The sequence below is a fragment of the Suncus etruscus genome, chromosome 11 (genome assembly GCF_024139225.1).
Source record: "Suncus etruscus isolate mSunEtr1 chromosome 11, mSunEtr1.pri.cur, whole genome shotgun sequence".
NCBI classification, from domain to species: domain Eukaryota; kingdom Metazoa; phylum Chordata; class Mammalia; order Eulipotyphla; family Soricidae; genus Suncus; species Suncus etruscus.
In genome coordinates this window covers 88,908,841-88,927,370 of record NC_064858.1, presented here as the reverse complement: position 1 = coordinate 88,927,370, position 18,530 = coordinate 88,908,841, and the positions used below count along the sequence as shown (strand labels likewise).

The window sequence follows — 18,530 nt, the reverse complement described above, 5'->3', positions numbered from 1 at the left end:
GATGTGGGGAGAAAGGAACTCTTATCCACTGCTGGTGGGAATGCCGTCTAGTTCAACCTTTATGGAAGAAAACTATTTAACAGCAGATAAAAGAGGCATATTTGAAAGTATGTGGAAAGGGATCTGACTATCCAGATGTTCTGGAGGTTTACCACTCTTCATTATAATCTAGAAGTTTAGAGCTCTCTAACTCCAGTCTCAAGGTGTTTGGGGATTGTTTGTGGAGGAAGGTTTGTTTTGCATGTGTGTGTGTGTGTGTGTGTGTGTGTGTGTGTGTGTGTGTGTGTGTGTGTGTGTGTGTGTGTATTTTTTTCTGAGCATTTGTAACAGGCGTGTTTAATTATATCTTCAGTCCCTGAGAACTGAATTGTCTATAGTTCCCCTGTTCACCCTGGAGTTCTGGGGATCTGGGACTGGGAGCTCTTATCCTCCCACTACATCAATCACCAACCACTTGCTTGATTCTCCTCAAAATCAGCCCCCACCTCTAGGTACTTTCAAAACTCACCTCTTTCACACAACAATAAAACAAAAGTCACTTTTTGTTATAACTCTCAATACTTAAAAATATTCCAAGGATTTTGGAAGCTAAGTCAGAAACTGTTGGTGAAGATATGGTTATAACTGAGATATGTTTTTAGTATTTGAAGCTATCAGCTATAAAAACCATATAAATCATATACTCTATAGAGAATGAAAGCAAACAAACTAACAAAAACCCTCCACCTATTTTAGCCTTCATGGAGCAAGACATTGGGTACAGATTTACAAAATATACTTACAATTAATGCCATGAAGCATAGCTTATCTATGGCTGGAGAGATAGGATAGTAGGTAGAGTGTTTGCCTTGCATACAGCTGACATAGGTTTGATATCTGACATCCCACATGGTCCAGAAATGATGCCTGAGTACAGAGACAGGAATAAGCACTGAGCACTGCCAGGTGTAGCTCAGAAATAAAAAAAGAAAATTATGATTTCAACCATATGATAAAAATTATACTGTCCAGTGTCAATTATATTTTAGGAGTACTGGAATGGATGATTATTTTAATATTCTGAAAAGAAAATATAGTTGTACAAGTGACTTTGCTTTTCTGTTTTAACATGTAAGAAAGAACATCAAAGAGTTGATAAAATATTGTTATCAACTATTTATTAATGGTACAGATGAGGTTATTCTGATCAAGGTGAAGATATATTTCAAGACCTTCTTTGCTAAAAGGTAACTTTAGAATAATTGAATTAAGCAATTAAAAAAAGCAGCAGTGAGTTCATTAGCTGTGGTACATTTCTAATTAAGCCAGAGAATAAACATTTCATTTTTTTTTCCTGTTAAGTGTACAGCATTTGATTTCTCTAGAGAAATTTAAATCTGGGTAAACAGTTTTTCCAAGCATGCAGGATTTTATGTATTGACATTGGAGAAATGATTCCATTATTATGTGATTAATTAATTGTGGTCTGCTATTGGTCTTATACTGATTACATGGATATTTTTGGAGCAGAATTAGTATTTAGCTTAAATGTTTTCACCTAAGCTGACGATTTGTACTAAGAGATCAGGAATATACTAAGAAAACGTTGAAGCAGAAGCACATGTAATAATTATTCAGTTAATTTCCTTTGTCACTCAGAGACAGGCTGTTACTAAGCAATAGTAATTACAATTGTGGTGGCTTGTGTACTACTGTTGCCACATTTAAAATTAATGAATATTTTATTGTCAACACACAAATATAGAAATAATCTGTATTTGTTGTACAGACAAATATTCAGTGTTTCAGCAACAGAGACAAATAAAATTTATTCCCATGCAAGTTGAACTACAATATGATACATGAGAAAATGAATGACACTTCATATATTAGACAATTAGCAATCTTGAAAATGATCATTTGTAATAAAGCCAATTAGCACACAGCAGAATTAAATGCACTCACTGACTTCATCAAATAATGTTTCCATTATTCTTTAGTGCAGCATTAAAATTCAAGATGTGAGTGAAGGAATATTCAAGAAATACTAATTGTGACAAGAAATGAAAATGAATTAAAGTCTCCCTTCTGGATTTACTGTTAAATAGGTGAGTGATTACTAGAAAATTTCCCATCATCTGTTATTTCTAAGATACTTGATTTGTTTTTTTTTTTCAATGCTTCTTTCTATTTTATTTCTAACATCTCAGCTGGTTGGGAATTTTCTAAACCATTCTTTGATTTTTATGTTATACAGCTCACTTAAATATTGTAGAGATAGAGCCCAATTAAAGAAAATAAATGGTCAATATTAAAGGCCACAGATCAAGAAATGCTTTTATGGATATTTTTCAGATAATTATTTTTCAGGCCACACCCGATGATTCTCAGGGGTTACTCCTGGCTATGTGCTCAGAAATCGCTCCTGGCTTGGGGGACTATATGGGACGCTGTGGGATTGAACTGCTGTCAGTCCTAGGTTAGCATGTGCAAGGCATATACCCTACCACCTGCACCACTGCTCAGGTTTCAATTTTACAGGTCAATTTTTGATGCATCTTTAATATAAAATATTTCTGGAGTTTAGTCACAAGAAAAGGTAGAAACAAACAGCTATACTTTTCTAAATTTGACTTTGAATCTTTAGCCTCTTTAATAAGACACATCCTATTTGTTATTGCTATTTAAAAATTCATGCTTTAAATGACTTGAACTCATAAAATTTACTTGTGGAACTTAAAATAACATTTAGTTTAATCACAAACAGTATCAATAATTATAAAATATATTTCCATGTATTATATCTCCATTATTATTCAGACCATTTCATTTTCGATACCAGCCACTGAATACATGAAAAGTTTTCTCCATACCAAGAACTTGTCAAATTTTTAGCTGTGTATCTTGACATTTAAATAAATTCTAATACCTCTAAATACATAGAGGGGCTATCAAATTCCTTGGTTTAAAATCTGCAAGACAATGCATATCCCATCCTTCAGAAATTTTTTGACTGCTTTAGATTGTCATTTATGCAGCTGACCAATAACAAAAGTTCTCATGACAATCTCCTTGAACTTAAAACATATTCATAGATCTTTTTCTACCTATGTTTCTGTCCAAACAACTCACAATCAAAACTGTTCAAAACCTTCTCCTTAGGTTCACTAATTTCCTTAAATAACTCTTTGAATTTAAGGTACATTTACCTCAAATAAACATTTTACAATAAACCAGTAACACTAGGTTACTGTAAAATAATATAATTCATAAAAACTAGATAGAAAAATATGTGTAGGACAATATATGATGAATGAACAGAAAACTGTCTGTGTTCACTGCTTTCTTCTGATTCCTGAGGTAACTCAACCCTGTTATTTTTAGTTCTTTTGGGAGCTTCCTTTCAGGGGTCCTCAAACTTTTTAAACAGGGGGCCAGTTCACTGTCCCTTAGACCATTGGAGGGTCTGACTATAGTAAAAACAAAACTTATGAACTAATTCTTATGCACACTGCATATATCTTATTTTGCAATGAAGAAACAAAACAGATACACATACAATATGTGGCCCGCAGGCCATAGTTTGAGGACCACTGGATCAAATGATAGGCAGTGGAGACTGACTAAATTGGCTCTGGAAGTTAGATGGAACTTAAATTACCAACCTAATAATGGCAGGGTTTGCTTGCCTAGCAACCAGACTAGATCCTTGAGTGAGCTGTGAAAGCAATCTCAGTAAGAAAATGAAAGGTGGGGCCGGCGAGGTGGCGCTTGAGGTAAGGTATCTGCCTTGCAAGCGCTAGCCCAGGAAATATCGCGACCGTGGTTCGATCTCCCGGCGTCCCATATGGTCCCCCCAAGCCAGGGGCAATTTCTGAACCCTTAGCCAGGAGTAACCCCTGAGCATCAGATGGGTGTGGCCCGAAAAACCAAAAAAAAAGAAAAAAGAAAATGAAAGGTGACATTATCACTCTCATCAATTGCAAAAGTTGAAAGGAAGGGTGGGCCAGAGAGAAATCATGGAGGTAGGGCTTTTGCCTTGCATGAAGAAGGATGGTTCGAATCCCGGCATCCCATGTGGTCCCCCAAGCCTTCCAGGCGCGATTTTTGAGTGTGGAGCCAGGAGTGACCCCTGAGCCTGCTGAGTGTGACCCAAAAAACAAAAAACAAAAAAACAAAAAAAAAACAAAAAAAGAAAGTTTAAGGGTATTATATTTGGAATTTTTTTATTATTACATTTTTATTATTACAGATTATAGTAACCAGTATGTTATGATGATGAATTATCATTTTAAAAAAGGAGAGAGAGATATATCAGTGTATTGAAAGAATTCAAAAGTTCTATAATGTTTTATTAGTTTTGTTAATATGCATATTTCCACTCAATATTAAAACCAATTATGCATGTTTTGTTTCAAAATAAAATATGTACATTATTTTTTAATTTGCTAATCTTTAATAATCCATAATTTCAGCATTACTTCATGTTTTTTCCTTTTTGCTTTATTTTTTATTGACATATCATAGTTGATACTTTTGGGTCGATCATAATGATAGAAAATATGTCAATGTGATTTTCAAATTAGTAAAACAACCAAACGCATTTTTAGTTAATACCTGAGAAATATTGTCAAGCATAGCTCTATTAGAATATAAAGAATTAAAAATTCTCCTACAGAGATGCTTGGGATACATATTAGTTCAATTACATACTTATACATTTTATTTAAAGATATAATTAACAAAATATACAAGATTTTAAAATAAGTAGATAGCAATATGCATAAGTTTTTGGGAATCTACTAAGTAAACTACTCAAATTATATTGCTAAAATGATGAATAATGAAATGTTTGTCATCTTAAGAGAAAATATTTAAATTAATAAAATATTAATTTATCAATCAGAGCAGATAGACTACACTACTATTTCAGCACCAAATCTGAAAATCTTATGATTAGGATTAAGTTAGAGATATTTTTTGCTCATGTGAAGTTCATGATCAGTCTGGATAGTTCTTTAAGACATCTTTCTTTTAGGATATATAAATTCTTTAATTGAATCACCATGAGATAGAGTTACAGAGTTGTTCATGATTGACATTCAGTCATGCAATGTATAACACCCTTCACCAGTGCACATTTCCAGACGCCAGTTTCTCTCCTGACCTCTCCCCTAACTTCTCCCCATACTGCCTCGATGGCAGACATATTTTTCCTTACCTCTTCCTTCTTTTTCTCTTTAGACACTGACTTGTAATATTGTTAGTGAAGGGATATCATGCATGTCACTTTGTCTACTTTAAGCACCTAGTTCTTATCTAAAGTGATCATTTCCAACTATCATTGCCATAGTGGTCCCTTCTCTGTTCTAACTGCTAATAACTCTCATGCTATTTTGGTAAGCTTCCTACCAGGGACTGGTCCTCCAGAAAGTCAACTTCATTTTTCCAAACAGCTACATAATATTTCATTATATAGCTGTACCATTTTTTAATCCATTCATATGTTTTCTGGCACTGGGGTTATTTCCAAATTCTGATTATTGTACACACTGCTGCAACAAACAAAGGAGTGCAGAGGGCCTAACTCTACATATTATAACTCAATATTCCTGACTTAATACCAGTTCTATACAACAGACAGTAAAAAAAAGGAGAGTTAAAAATAATAACTGTTTCACTGACTCTGTCCAAAGGTGACATTTTATTATCTATAAGTAAAGAGAAAGATTTCTTTTCTTCTTTTTTCTTTTTTTGGGGGTCACACCCGGCGGTGCTCAGGGGTTACTCCTGGTTGTCTGCTCAAAAATAGCTCCTGGCAGGCACGGGGGACCATATGGGACACCGGGAATTGAACCAACCACCTTTGGTCCTGGATTGGCTGCTTGCAAGGCAAACGCCGCTGTGCTATCTCTCTGAGCCCGAAAGATTTCTTTTCTATATGAAATCCAAGATACTGCCATTTACTGGCAATTCCTGCTTCACAGAAAACTGAATTTTAAAATTATATACTCTAAATGCATAGATATTTTTTGGAAACATAAACATATACACAAATATATTTTGTACATATACATTAACATTGGGATTGAAAAGACCTTATGTTCACTGAAGTTCAAATGACTCTAAGATATTCATGAATATTAATATAATAAATATAATTGTTATATCTCAACATATTCAAGAATTTGTCATAGCAGTCCAACAATTTACAAAAGCATGAGGAAGCTAATAGAGCCTAATTGGTGGCCTGCTGAGATCAGCTTTACTTTGACAAGTGGCACTAAAGCATTAGGTATTGATATCTATTTTTGCTGGAGTGTAATAGTGATGCAATTTTTTGAAATCTTTCTTCCCTCAGTGAACTTAGAATCAAAACACTCTAAAATCTTTTTCTAACAAATGTTTTTCTCTCAATCCCATACTCTAGTTTCATAGTTTTAGAGTTTAAGGGCTTCATAACTCATTCACTGTAGAATCATAGTTAATTTTCTAGCACAGTCAAAGTATTATCTCAGCTAATTTTATAACAATGATAAAAATCTTCAAAATGGAGATTTTATTTTACATTACAACTAGAAAATGCAATTGAATAAGTTGAGGAAGTTCCTTAAAGCTAAATCATGTGTGTGTCACCTGAAAATATACAAAAACTAGTGAATAGAAAGAGGGGGGTTATTTGCATGAATATAGCTTAAATTAAAAAAGATGTCAAGCATCATGGACTGGAAAACAGTATAGGTTGAAGAGAGGGTGAGGGTCTGTTTCTATGCCCAGTTAAGTTAGGGTGATATAACAGCTTATACATATTCTTGTATATTTTTCAGGAAAAAACATACCAGTATATATATTTGTAGAAGATTGAGGAAGATGCTCAGTTGAAAAACATAAAATATTCTTGTATAAAAATGACAGAGAATTGTCATTATATGCGTTTCTGTTTATAGTAATGAAGATGAAGATAAATAGCTATTGAGAAAGTCCACTACATAGTCCCCAATGGTCTTTATGTGCTGACCAGAGCCTGGATTCCTTAATGATAAAAAAAAATGTTCTTAAAGTTCTGTTTTGACCCAAGAGGATGTATCACTAAGGGGAAAAAGTTGGGAGAGGGGGGAAGCACAGATAGGGAATGGAGCTCAACACCCCAAATGGTTCCCAAGCCTAGCTCAATGACTCCTATATGTAGAGCCAGGAGTAAGTCCTTAGCATCAACTGGAATGGCCATCCCAAACAAACAACAATAAAAGAACAGTAGTACAAAGCTTTGCTATGTTCAATATCACAATTTGTCAGAAAAAATGGTAGAATTAAAATCATTTTCTTATACTTTTCCACTCAAAAAAAGTTTTAGGCAGGGAATGTAAGAATATTTTTGGCAATGTGGGCAGTAATTAAATAAGTTAAAAGTATGTCATCATAAGGGTGCATGACTACTGAAGTATTTTTAAAGGAGAAAAGCTAATCTCTCAGTTTATTATTCAGGTTTATTCTTTTATTATTTTAATTTTATTTTAGGCACTCTGATTTAAAATATTGATAATGGCAATATTTTTCCAACACCACAGCCTCTACCTGAGTGGAATCCCAGTTTCCTTCAAGCCGTTTCCAGTGGCCCACACCCTCTGTCCTACCCCCACCAAACCACTCATCCAAAGTCTTTTGTTTCCTAATAAAAACAAGTTCTCAGTTTCTTTTTGTCTTTGGTTATTTGTTTCTGTAATATGTTGCATTATATATCTAGCAATTTTCTTTGATTTTCTTTACCATCCCTAACATTTCCTCTCTAAAATCCTTCTGTTGTTGTTGTTGTTGTTATGTCACACCTGGCACCACTCAGGGGTTACTCCTGGCTCTAGACTCAGAAATCAATTTTGCAGGCTCAGGGGATCATATGGGATGCCAGGATTTGAACCTCCATCCTGCTGCATGCAAGGCAAACGCCCTACCTCCATGCTATCTCTTCGACCCCACCTCTCTAAAATACTTATCAGAGATTAGATATATTTGATTGAAACTGGTTGGATATCATTCGACTCCCTTCAGAGCTACCATCTTTTCTCACTAAGCATGCTGGGATTCTGTGATGTTCTTCTAACGTGACCTGAGAAGTCTGGAGATGTATATTGTGTGTTGTAGTGTGGCTAAGTGACTGGAAGAAATGTAATGTATAGTAGTTACAGAATGAAACAGGGTGGCTATGCTCTTCTTGGGGCTCAACCCTGGACACAAAAAATAGATGTTGAGACACAAAGAGGACTTCATTGTCACTTTTATGTCTGGCTCAGTTTCTTGGGACTCTATGACTGGGTGGAGCACAGCTGAGGTGAACAAATGACACTTTCTCACCTGTAAGTCCCTCTCCTTCCATTGGGGAACTGATTTGGGTCAACAGACAAATTTTTTAGGCTAGATTCTTACCCGTTCCGAATACAATCCTAAAATAATATTTCTAACACAATCCATATTCCTCAGCAAAAAGCAACACCCTATTCATTTTTTTTACACTTTAATCATTTCTTAAGATAAATATACATAGCTGTCAGCTGGACTTCACACCAAGCCAGGTGGGGATTTAAAGAAAAAAGTCTCAGAAAGAAGTGAGAAAACATTTTCCCTCTTCCCTCATAAGTTTTTAACCTAAAAAGATGTTTAAAAAAAAGAAAACAAGAGTATTCAAAATAAAATCTCAGTTTACTCTAAAGTAAATGACGTTTTAAAATAAAATTTAATTTATTTAAATTAAATCCCATTTTACTCTAAAGTAAATGACATATTTTTGCTTATTTGTATATTTTTATTTTTATTACTGAAGGAAAAGATCACTTATGAGAATAAATAAGAAAGCACATATTAGTTTTATAAACTAGATAATATAATTTACAAAATGACCTGGGCATAAGGGAATTAATATATTCTTTTTATACAGGTTCCATAAGTTAGTTTAGATGTTTTACTGGAAAGATGGTTATCAATTTTATTTTCTTCTATTTTCAATCTTGTGATGTCTCAGAAAGAAGACTACAATTTAAGAGATATTGAATAAAAATTACAATGAGGGGGACTGGGAGAAGGAAAAAATTACAATGAGGAATTCATTTTATTGATGTTTAAAAACACTCTTCTGCATTAACAAATTTTTATACAAAGGAAAGAATGGCTTAAAAGTATTAAGGATAACCCACAATGACTATATACTATAAAATGTTGAATTATCACAGTAAAAGTATACAAAAGTAAGATATATAGAAAGAAGCAATGATATCATTCAAATGGTATTAGGAAATAAAGTTAGTAAATAAAAAAGTTAGTAAATAATATCAAGTCCCCTTAATCCTCATTCGTTCCCACAATCCAGGAGAATAATGGTAAATCATATAATCCTAAAGGAAGGTGGAAGAAAGTGAGAGAAGTAAGCTATTAAACTCTGTCATGGGTTATTCATTCAGTATTTTTAATAATGACTATATTTTATGTACTCTAGATTTTGTCAGTGTACTATGCACTGAACATCACCATTATGCCTTTCCCCAATTAAGTTCTGCCTAGATAAAACTTAGCAATATCCTCTGGAGGAAATTAAAGGTAGACACCAATGCATAATATAAGGTTTTGAGCATTATCTGTGGTGCAATATGGCCAGAAGCTGAAAGACTATTTAGATTTGTTGATGCTACTAATAAACTCTCTATGGCACTGACCACAAGTTCTGTGAACAAAGTCTGTCAGCAACTGTGAGAAACAGTAACAAATTTATTTATTTAAAATTATTGTTCAGATATCTGGATTCCTTTGGTCATCATGGCCAATTACTGACCTGGCCAATACAATAATCTTACAAAATAGCTTCCTAGCAGCTAGGAAGTAATTATATATATATATATATATATATATATATATATATAATGTATAAGGTCAGATATATAATTTTCACTGTCCCTAAAATAAAATGAGAATTAGCTACTCAGAGACAAATGATTCTTAATATAAGCAGTTTTCCAAAAAAAAAAAAATTCTTCAAATAAATGTTTCAAATAATTGCTTTTCTAAAGCTCTTGTACTGGATTGAGTTTTCTGGAAGGTGTTATGGAGATGACAAGAAATAGTGTTGGGGCCGGGCGGTGGCGCTGGAGGTAAGGTGCCTGCCTTGCCTGCGCTAGCCTAGGACGGACCGCGGTTCGATCCCCCGGCGTCCCATATGGTCCCCCAAGAAGCCAGGAGCAACTTCTGAGCGCATAGCCAGGAGTAACCCCTGAGCGTCACAGGGTGTGGCCCAAAAACCAAAAAAAAAAAAAAAAGAAATAGTGTTAACATGTCACTCTACTCCCCTTTTAGCTAGCTTGTTTCAAAATACTTTTAAAAATATTCAAGTAGAGGCGGGAGAGAGAGCATGGAGGTAGGGCTTTTGCCTTTCATGCAGAAGGATGGTGTTTCAAATCCCGGCATCCACTCCCCTTTTAGCTAGCTTGTTTCAAAATACTTTTAAAAATACTCAAGTAGAGGCGGGAGAAAAAGCATGGAGGTAGGGCTTTTGCCTTTCATGCAGAAGGATGGTGGTTCAAATCCCGGCATCCCCATGCCTGCCAGAAGCAATTTCTGAGCGTAGAGCCAGAAAGAACCCTTGAGCATTGCCAGGTGTGACCCCCTAAAAAAAAACCAAGAACCAAAAACAAAAATATTCAAGTAAATGCTTATTCTGTTCAACATGAGGTCTATTGATAGTTTAGTTTAAATAAATATCTGTAGATATAAAGTTTTATTATAGCTGATAACATATGAATCTAGAACACATCTATTTGAGGTTACTAGTTATATACAATTTCATAAACACTCAAGATGACCAATCTAAAGTTAGTGCTGCCTATATCCAAGGAAAAGTAAATGGCTTATGAAATTGAATTTTTGATTAGAGATTTCTTTTCTTAAAAATTACAAAGATAGACCATTATGCAAAATCAAATAGCTCTTTAAAATCTGGTTTATATCCTCACTATCACAAGGATACTTTAGCAATCATGCCTATTGATAAAAATGCTTAAAATAAAACTTGTAATGAATTTATTTAATCAAAGCTTATTTCAGAAATGTGAATGCTTTTTGTTAAACTATTTTATTTTATAGGACCTTCTATAAAAATGGTTTAATTACTACCTAAATTAGAATAGCTATTGCACTGTCTCTAAAAATTCAGATTTTTAAAAAAACATGTCTAGAAATTGAATGTTTATTGACTTGAGTTTCTCATGTAAACAGATATGTAATATTCAGAAATTTAGATTTACACTATATAAAATATCTAAAGACAAAGCTCATTGTTTAATTTCCAAGTGAAATTGTAATTTATGGGCCGGAGTGATAGCACAGTGATAGGACTTTTGTCTTGCATGCAGCTGAATCAGGATGTATCTTGGTTTGATCCCAGGCATCTCATACGGTCCCCCGAGCCAGGAGCTATTTCTAGACGCATAGCCAGGAGTAAGCCCTGAGTGTCACCGAGTGTGGCCCAAAATCCAAAAAAAAAAAAAAAGGAAAAAATTGGAATTTATTTAAACATTACAAAATAATCATTTTCACAATCCAGTTGAGATAGAAAATTCAAATATGAAAAATATATTTCATATTAGAACTTAGGTAACATGCAATGACAAATATAAGAATTGCAATTTAAAATAAAGTTTTTGGAGAAAATTCTCATTCATAAGCTACAAATATTTATAGGGGAAGAACAAAATGTATGGAGGAAATGGTTGGAGCAGAAATTTGACAGCAGAATGTCAGCATATTTGACAATGAGCAAGGTTGCTTAATAATAAAGTGTTAATGGGAATAATAGGAAGAGATGAGGTAAATAAATTTTAGTATAATTAAACATCACATGATTTGAATGAGGGAAAAAATATATACATACTGGCATTTCTTTCCAATGATTTAGGTGGCTGCCAGAAAATTCAGGATAAGCAAAAGAAATGATCACTTTTGTATTTTAACTAGATCACTCCAAATGCTGAGTTGAAAAATTAAAAGCAATTATTTCCAGATGCATCACTTTATATTTGTAGTAATGAAATGCTCATTTGTTTCCCTTGTGACATTTTGTTCTCTGAAGTCCACTAATACACTCTATCTAATTGAAAAACTCTGTCAAGTAATTTTATATTTCACACTATTTTTTCCCTCTAGATTTGTTAGTGTTAAGAATAGAGTTAGTGGGGCCGGGAAGGTGGCGCCAGAGGTAAGGTGTCTGCCTTACAAGTGCTAGCCAAGGAACGGACTGCGGTTCGATCCCCCGGCGTCCCATATGGTCCCCCCAAGCCAGGGGCGATTTCTGAGCACATAGCCAGGAGTAACCCCTGAGCATCAAACGGGTGTGGCCCAAAAACCAAAAAAAAAAAAAAAAAAAAAAGAATAGAGTTAGTATCCAGGAGCTTCCAAAGTTAACACATTTTATTCTTAATGAATAATAAATATGTTAATATTTTACATTATAATTTTAATAGATAAATAAAATACATTAACTATTTTCACATCCAATATAACTTAAAATATAAAAACAAATGGATAAATAAAAATATTTCAGATATTCCAAATGTCTAAATATGATTTTTATTTAATTTTCTCTATTTTGTTATATGAGATAAAATAAAAATTACTCAGTTGTACAAAGTAGTCACTCTTTTTTCATAATCAGTATTTTGTGGAGATGTGTTAGGGCCATGCTTGACTTTTCTCAGAGAGTTCTCTGGGCTCTGGGCTCAGGGTCACTCCTTGGTGGTACCATGATGGAATCCAAATTGATCAACCTACAGTAATATTTCTCTGTCCCATATATCTATGCAGATTTATGTTGAGTTCTCTGAATACTAACAATGGTGTATTTTGAGAGAATCATGTTTACTAGCATTTAATACTTGTAAAAGTAGGGTGAATTCTGAAGAGGAAACATTGGCAATGCAAGTCTGAAAATTTCAACTAACCTATAGAGATGTTCTGATCTAATAACTACAGCACATAAGAATTATACAACAAGATGGCTTTCTGCCACCTCAGTTAGTACTGGTGCTATATAAAATAAAGTAGTATTTTGGGAAGAGGTGTATTCTAATAGTTAGAATTGTCTTTTGATTAAACTTTCCTCCTGACGGAGGCACATTTCTAGTTTCGTAAGCTTTTGGTATGGCTGAGGGGTCCTCAAACTTTTTAAACAGGGGGCCAGCTCACTGTCCTTCAGACTGCCAGAAGGCATGTCTATGCTTTAAAAAATATGAACAAATTCCTATGCATACTGTACATATTTTATTTTAAATTAAAAAAGCAAAATGGAAATAAATACAATATTTAAAATCAATACCAAGTAAAGTTAACTCAACAAACCTATCAGTATTTCAGTGGGAACTATGATCTGCTTTTGGCGGCTCGTAGTTTGAGGACCCCTGCCCAAGATTAAGAGGAGGAATTGAGAGACAGAGAGGAGGGGAGTCGGATAGTACATGGTACTTTCCACACATGTGCACTGCGGGCCAAGTCGAGTTGGTGCTAAGCAAGACAGGCAGAGGGAAAAAAAAAAAAAAAAATCACCTGAAAGACCAAATAAATGTCCTCAGCAGGTCTCATATAGCCCATGAACTATGCATACTTTGGGGACCCTTGGTATCAGTAATGGAATATTCGGCATTATAAAAGGTTTCTCAATGTGTTATAACCAAAAGTTAATCCATGGTGCTTCTAACAGCAGTCATCTATTTTGTATATCTTAGGCAAAAGAAAACAACGTTGAGAAAACATTTAAGTAGTTTTGTTTAAATAATAGTCAGAGTAATTAGAATATTTTAAATAAATCATATCAAATTTTTCTACTGAGTAACCATTATGCTTTATTTAAAAATACTTTTTTTGTGGGGGGGGGGTTACACCTGGCAGCACTCAGGGGTTACTCCTGGCTCCATGCTCAGTAATTGCCACTGGCAGGCACAGGGAATCATATGGGATCCTGGGATTCGAACCACTGTCCTTCTGCATGGAAGGCAAACGCCTTACCTCCATGCTATCTCTCGGGTCATAAAAAATTCATTTTTTAAAATTAAATAATTTTTATTTTGACCAAAGTAAATTACAAATCTTTCACAGTAATACTTTAGGTACATGTTTTACCATAAACCATGAGTAGCATAATCTGAGTCTAATCTAATTCTGCATTTTGACTATTATTCTTTTTCACAAAATTTACCCTAGATAGGTTGACATTGGTTTTGTTTTCCTTATAAATAAAACATTCCCCACTCGTTCACTTTTTTTTCTGAAGTGCTTCAAGTTTCTATGTTTATAATAAATATAATTTGTAAAAATGCATTCTTATGATATTAGCTCAAATACATATTTTATGTTTAATATGTTGTTTAATATCTATTTTCCCAACTGGAAAGTTCCAGAGGAACCAGAAAAATATTTGTTTAATTTTTCAAATTCTCAAAAATTAGCATAATACCTAATATCCAGCAAGTTTTGAATAAATACCTAATAGATTAATCAAATGTTAGATTTTTATATAAACAAAAATATGTAATTTGAGTCCTTAAATTTTAGGGAGATATAATATTTTTTTATTAAATGCTTCACGAATTTGCGTGTCATCCTTGCGCAGGGGCCATGCTAATCTTTCCTTTATCATTCCAGTTTTTTAGTATATGTGCTGCAGAAGCCAGCACAGGAGTTACAATAATTTTAAAAGTTTCTTTTTAACTTTTTGGGGACACCATACTCAGTAAAACTCAGGGATTAACCCAGGTTCTGTAGTTACAAATCACTTCTGGTGATAGGTAAAGCTTGAGCTCGATCTTCATTGGCTGAATACAAGACATGTATCCTACTCACTGTACTATAAAAGTTCTTTTTTTAATATTAAATAACTTGATAAAATCCAAATGTCCTAATGCCATCTTCTATCATATCTATTGTGATGATTCTTACAGTTTTTAGAAGCTCTCTTTCCCTGCATTCAGGCTTCAGCTCCAAGAGGCATTTGCTCAATAAGACACACATTTGGGGGGGGGGGGAGTGAGTCTTCTAGTAAGAAAATTAGGATACATATTATAGAGTTTTATTTCTTTTTTTGAGGGGGAGTTGTTTTTTGGGGCCACACGGTGACGCTCAGGGGTTACTCCTGGCTCAGAAATTGCTACTGCCTCAGGGGACCATATGGGACTCCATGGGATCAAACCGGGGTCTGTCATAGCGCATGCAAGGCAAACGCCCTACCACTTGGCTCCACCACTTCGGCCCTTAGAGTTTTATTTCTAAATCAATCCTCTTAGTCACTGAAATTATGATGGACAGAGTTTTTTAAGTTTAGGAAATAACAGTAAAATGACAGTGTGAAACACCAGAAATTCTCTTTGAAGGCAACGTCTAAGGTACAAATATTTTGTATTAAATATGTAAGGATTTGGGGCTGGAGAGATAGCATGGAGGTAAGGCATTTGCCTTGCATGCAGAAGGTCGGTGGTTCAAATCCCGGCATCCTATATGGTCCCCCAAGCCTGCCAGAAGCGCTGCCGGGTGTGACCCAAAAACAAAAAACAACAACAACAAAAACAACAATCCAGACTACATATATAAGGATTTCAACTGATCAATTAATTTCTCCTTAATTTTACAAAAGGTGCATTCAGAGCTTTTCTATTTTTTTAGCACAATCAAAAAGTAATTTGCCAACTTAGATATTTTAGAAAGATACTGTGGATTCTTTAATTTTATGAGATTAAAACTGAATTCATATTGTTATCATAGTAATGGCCAAAACATATTTAATATATCTATTGAATAAGTATTATTATTATAAAAATCAACAAAAAACAATAAAACAGGCTTATATTTTAATATCATTGTTATATCATGATAACATCATGGCATTAATAACATATAAGCACAACATTCCTAGGATCATGGAATAAATAGTTCAATGGCAGCTATGTGTGGGACCCTAATTTCAATTGCAAATGAATAAATAAATAAAAATCTCTTAATTCATATTCAATAGGCATCTTTATTATCAGTGAAATAATATATCGTTCTTTGTTTAGAAATAAATACAATAAAATATCCCTAAATCATATGTTTTAGCAAAGAATATTTAATTATAACAAATTTTATTTTATTTATAAGTTTGCAATCCCTTTTAAGAATTTTCATCCGGGCCCGGAGAGATAGCACAGCAGCGTTTGCCTTGCAAGCAGCCGATCCAGGACCAAAGGTGGTTGGTTCGAATCCCGGTGTCCCATATGGTTCCCCGTGCCTGCCAGGAGCTATTTCTGAGCAGACAGCCAGGAGTAACCCCTGAGCACCGCCGGGTGTGGTCCAAAAACAAAAACCAAAAAAAAAAAAAGAATTTTCATCCATTTCCCTTGTGGCTATACTATTATAAGAATGATCAGAACTTATTAGCATCATTTTATTACAGATGAAGAAACATGAAATTCAGTGAGGGTCAGTGAGAAGTGTATAGTTTCTCAGGAAAACCAGGGTGGAAATGGGGGCAGTAGAGCCTGAAGCCTTTCTCATACTAGCAGGTGATATTACCCCATGGGATTCTTTTTCTGAGTAACAATGAAAAAATATGCAAGTAGCTCTTCATATTTTAAATGTGTAAGGACTTTTCAGAAAGATGTTCTCCCCATGAAGAAAATTCTGCCAACGTGATTATTTTTCAGAAAGTTATAATGAAAGTCATTGTGAATTTTGACATGTCAATTTCTCTAAAATTCTATAATAATTCACTACCCAGATAATATTTGAATAATGATATATTTTGCTTGGGCAAAAGAAATTTCTCCATGATTCAGTTTTTTCACTTTAAAAAGTATTATTTGGGGCCGGAGAGATAGCATGGAGGTAAGGCATTTGACTTTCAAGCAGAAGATCATTGTTTCGAATCCCGGCATATCATATGGTCCCCCCAGCCTGCCAGGAGTGATTTCTGAGCATAAAGACAGGAGTAACCCCTGAGCACTGTCGGGTGTAACCCAAAAATCAAAAAAAAAAAGATAAAATGTGTTAATTATAAATGAGTCACGTAAGATTGTGAGCAAACAAAGAATTTGTTGGCAAATCAATACTTTTCTTGACTGTCTACTGTGGGGCAATCACTTGAAATGCAAGATTGAGTGGCCTATTCTCCATCCAAGAATGTAGCACAACTGAAATGTTTAAGGTTGTGAATTTTGTATTCTGTCAACCAAGTGTCCTTTGGAAATATAGAAATCTAAATTGTCTCATCTGAACACATATTTCTTCTGTCATTCAACTTGTAGATCCTCACTAAGGATTAAAACAATTGTTCCCTTAAGAATAGAGTGCAAGCAGCTCTGAAGGTAAATTCCAAATTTGATCAGTACTTTATTTTCTGAAAGAGACCATGTAAATAAGCTCTCACAAGCAGTGCCCAATATGCTAGAAAACATATGCAGGTGAATATAAACACTATAAATAACAAATCAAGTTAGATGCCTACCAACTAAATTACTATGATTTAATGTGCAGAATCTTTATCATAATCAGGTTTTGTTTGACCGATAAAAGATAAAACTCCAATTCATATTTTTGAATAAAGAATTTAATTTCACCTAGAAGCAAAATATAAATGCATACTGATTTTGTCTTCAGACTTTCTTATAAAAATAATTTTCAATGATACCTTTAATCAAGTAAGACTGTACTTCTTGCTACAAAACATATTCTTGCATATTGCTTTCTGATTTTTTGGAAAGATAACTAAAATATACTTTGTGAATCATCAGCAGATTTAAGTTTATGAAGAGGTAACATCTAATTTATTTAAATTTAAGTTTTAAAACTAAAAATAATCATGTGACTTTAAAGAAGTTTATGTATTGTACTATTGTAGTTATCAATTATTGAATATCACTTTATTCCAAAACAAACTGGTTGAAAACTAAAGGTATCAATTTACTCTTACTATGATTCAGGGATTAAAAACCAGATCACAGTGTTATCTCACTAAATTTTTGTCAGGAGATTAGTAGGTGCTTTAAGTGAATTGAGTCTTTTTCTTTTTTTTTTTTTTGAAAAAATTTTTATTTAAACACCGTGATTACAAATATGATTGTAGTTCTATGATTACAGTCATGTAAAGAATACCCCCCTTCACCAGTGCAAGATTCCCACCACCAATTTCCCAGATCTCCCTCCTCCCGACCCCACTCACACCTGTACTCGAGACAGGCTTTCTACTTCCCTCATTCATTCACATTGTTAGGATACTTCTCAGTGTAGTTGTTTCTCTAATTACACTCATCACTCTATGTGATGAGCTTCATGTCATGAGCTTCACCTTCCAGCCCAATTCTCTCTTGTCTCTGAGATACTGCTAAAAATGTCATTCATTTTTTTTTAAAACCCATAGATGAGTGAAACTATTCTGCTTCTTTCTCTCTCCCTCTGACTTATTTCACTTAGCATAATAGATTCCATGTATATCCCTGTATAGGAAAATTTCATGACTTTATTTCTCCTGACGGCTGCATAGTATTCATTGTGTA

At 34.0% G+C, this 18,530-nt stretch overlaps 1 non-coding gene across 1 annotated transcript; it reads right to left on the bottom strand.

Annotated features, from left to right (window-relative positions):
* Positions 1 to 14,572: 14,572 nt before the first annotated feature.
* Positions 14,573 to 14,681, bottom strand: LOC126023691 (U6 spliceosomal RNA). The gene has a single exon (XR_007500784.1). It is a non-coding gene; the product is annotated as a U6 spliceosomal RNA (small nuclear RNA).
* Positions 14,682 to 18,530: the final 3,849 nt, after the last annotated feature.